The sequence below is a fragment of the Tupaia chinensis genome, unplaced genomic scaffold (genome assembly GCF_000334495.1).
Source record: "Tupaia chinensis unplaced genomic scaffold, TupChi_1.0 Scaffold000557_1, whole genome shotgun sequence".
NCBI lineage: Eukaryota > Metazoa > Chordata > Mammalia > Scandentia > Tupaiidae > Tupaia > Tupaia belangeri.
Window position 1 is genome coordinate 93,827 of NW_006160069.1, and position 3,937 is coordinate 97,763.

General features: G+C 38.9%; 1 pseudogene; it reads right to left on the reverse strand.

The window, feature by feature from the left end:
- Nucleotides 1-3,237: 3,237 nt before the first annotated feature.
- Nucleotides 3,238-3,541, reverse strand: LOC106735873 (non-histone chromosomal protein HMG-14-like; annotated as a pseudogene).
- Between the last annotated feature and the right edge of the window lie 396 nt (nt 3,542-3,937).

A 3,937-nucleotide genomic window follows, 5' to 3' on the forward strand; every position in this document is an offset into this window, starting at 1 on the left:
GAGCAGAAAACATCAATGAGCATTGGTCAAGTTATCTTTCTCAAGTTTTCCTATTAAAGTCTTATTTTTCTTACCTCTGCCTTCTAAATTCTAAGGTTCAGGGGAAATTACAATGTGAGGGAAGGGAATGACCAGTTGACGTCTCTGAAGCATGGCTCCAGTCCTGTCTCTTGGTAGCAGGAGGGGTGGTAGGACAAAAGCAGTGTGCTGTGTGGCTGCACCCGTGATTGTACAGGAGCTGATCCATATTGGCAGTTCACAATAACAAATTTTAGGGACTACAAAAGTCAGGGTTTTTTTTTTTTCTTTTTTAAGAGATTTTGCTATAGGGTACATGTGTTTGCCTGAGAGACAGACAGAGACAGAGACAGGAAGCAATAAGTCACTCCCCAGGAGAGAAGGCCATGCTGCAATCCCTTCTCCTCCAGTTCCCTCTTGGGATTATGGGCATGCACACACACACACACACACACACACACACACACACACACACACATATATGCCCGGAGTAAGTTTTTAAGGTACTGGTTCAGGGCTTGAACCATGGCGAACGATGTGGGAGTCTAGCTATGTAACCATTATGCCATCAGTTGGTCCTTACAAGTCAGCTTTTAATTACAGTCTCTCAATTCTTAAAAGCTGCTCTAACAAAACACTGAATGCTATTTAACCCATTTGATTTTTATAAAGAACAGAAATTCACTTCCTACAGTACTGCAGGCTGGGCAATCCAAGATCGAGGATCCGGCATATTTGGCATCTGGTGAGGGAGCTCTCCCTCAAAGACAGCAGTGTGTATCCTCACATGATGGAAGGGGCTTGCTAGCTCCCAGGAGTCACTTTTCCAAGGAGTCTATTGTCTAATCACTTCCCAAAAGGCCACATCCTAAGGTCATATTACTGATTAGATTTCAGCATATGAACTTAAACATTAGCACATACTCATTTTTAAAAAGTGAATTTCATATTGAGACCAGCAGTTAGCATAATGGCTTTGTCACTGGACCCCCACATAGTCAACTGCAGTTCAAATCTTGGACCCAGTGGCTTAAATTCACACCAGGCATGTGTGCATGCATGCCCAAGATCCTGAAAGGAGAATGGAGGACAAGGGACTGTGGCATTGCCATAACCCCTAGGGTGATTTCTCACTTTCTGTCTCTCTGTCTCTCTCTGTCTTTCTGGCAAGTGCACACACCCTATAGCAAAAACCTCTCCAAAAAAAAAAAAAAGTGAATTTTGTAAGCTAAAAATTAATTAAAATGTATTTAAAGACAAATGACTATAGTAGTCAATCAGTGTCTTAGCTATACATTTTCTATATTGAATATTCTCTCATATTTAGCCTTTATTCATAGTTTCATAATATTGCTGTGTCACAGAGTAAGACTAAGATTTCCAAAGTGTATTCTTTCCATGCAAAATTAAAAATTTTTTGACCTAACCACCTTTAAAAGTTTCTATAATATTTTCAAAATTTTAATAGCTATTTTGCACATGTATATATAAAAATATATGTACATATGATATATATATAAAATTCTAACAGTATAAATCATGCAGAAATTAATATAATTTTTATCTTAAGTAGAATTAAAATAAGTATGAAAATTTATCAATATAATAGATCATATTATATTCATCCAAGTTATATAGAGCCAAATAAACTTTTTTTTTTGCATAAATATAATGATAGCAATTTAAATACTGACCTTGCTTTTCTTGGTTTTGATTTTGTTTTAGGTTTCTGCCATAGGGCAGGTGCACTTGTTGGAGAAAGAGAGAGACAGAGAGAGGGAAAGTGGGAAATTATGTCCCACGGGTAATTAATGGCCATGCCACAATCTCTTCTCTATTTTCTTAAGATTTTGGCACACACACACACACACACACACACACACACGTGCGTACAGCATAATTTTTCATATCTGAGACTTTCACAGTGGTTGACCATGTGGAAGTCTAGTGCCTTAACCACCATACTACCTGCCGGACCCAAAATTGCTTTGTTTAAAATGACTTTTTTTTGGAGAGGTTTTTGCTATAGGGCATGTGCGCTCACCAGAGAGACAGAGAGAGACAGAGAGACAGAAAGCAAGAAATCACCCCCCCAGGAGTGATGGCCACATTGCAATCCCTTCTCCTCAATTCTCCTCTTGGGCATGCACACACACACGCCTGGCGTGAGTTTAAGCCACGCGATCCGGGACTCAAACCGGTCGACTACATGGGAGTCCAGCGACATAGCCATTACGCTAACTGCTAGTCCCTGTTTAAAATGACTTTTTAATGGGCAGTTTTTTTCAGTGGAATAATTCCTGTCTTTTGTATGTACATTTGTTCTGTTAAATTCTAATAGTTATAGTAGCAAACCTTGTTGTTATGGGCTAGGCACATGTTAAATGTTGTAAATATACTGTACTTATTTTTTTTTCTTTTGTAATTGAGATTTATTGGTTGTGTCAAGGATCAGTACAGACATTTCAATTTGTACCCAATTCTTAACATACGTACCAAAAATTTAAAAAGCCAAGTATAGTGATTCTTTTTAAGTTATTCCAGTGACATTCCAGCGTCAAATTTGTAGGCAAATTTTCCTTAAGAGGATATCAAGAACCACTGTCTTCAGATGTTGAAAGCTGTTATATAAGTCCCACCAAATCACAATTTAGTATCATACACACTACATACTTCAAATTTCCAATCTTTCACAGCACATTAACAGAATTATTAAGGAAACTGGACTACCATGACCAAAGATGTTACAGAGTGCACACAATTCTGACAGGGAGAGCAACAATCAAAGAGTGGTTTTTCTTTAGGAAACAATACTACTAAAAAACATAATAAAAGTCATTTAAAATACTCAAGACACATTAAATGCATGACTGTGACTCCAAACTGCCATTTAGTATGCTTTGTATTTAGGATATAAAAACTACCCACCCGCCCCCACCTATGGAATATTAAACTGACATGCAAGAGAGTCAAAGCCTCCTATAAGTCAATATCCAACTATTTTCTGGTTGTACTGAAAAATAAACAACCAGTAAATGATTTCACCTCTTAAAAAAAAGCATTTAACTTAAAAAATGGGATGAGGTGGGATTCTCTCCTTCTTAAAAATGTTTCTAGAGCTACTAAAAAACTTGCATTTACAAAAGAGTTGATAAAAATATTCCACTGGATTATATAAGAAGGGAGACAGGGACCATTGATAAGACATTGGATATAATATTACTCAGACTTGACTTCTTTCTCGCCTGCTTCCTCAGAGGCTGGACTCTCCTCAGTTTTAGTTTCTCCGTTTTCTGCAGGTAAATCTTCTTTAGTGTCTGGGTTGGCCACTTCAGCCTGTTTCCCCTTTGCTCCCCTTTTCCCTTTTCTTTCCACTCTTTTGTCTGAAGATTTATCCTTCTCTGCTGCCTTTTTTGGCTTCATCTCTACTTTTGCAGGAGGTTTAGCTGACAAAATAGCCAATCTCCTCTTGGGCTCTTCCTTGGCCGCCCCCCTCGGCTGAGCTGACCTTCCTCTTGGGCATCTTGGCTGCGGACAGGGTGCATTCTGGGTGCCTGATGAGGCCCCGACGGGCCTAGAACCTTTGTGGAGTTGAGCGGATAAACCCTACCACTCCTCCCACCGCCGGAGCCGCTGTACTTATTAAGATGTGCCATAACCCCATGAGACAGTCACAGTTAGTATAACTGTATTCATCAGTGAAGAAACTGAGGTGTAACTGAATAACAAGTCATGGTACTTCTAAGAGGCAAAAGCGCTTACAAGATTCAAACTTCCCCTGTCGGACTCCACGTTAACCACTACTCTTTACTCCTCTTCATTTAGTGATTCAGTCACTGAACATTCATTTGTTTAGTATTATGTGTTATTTTGTAAATACCATAAAACTAACATCGATGAGGCTGTGCAAACTTTCCAG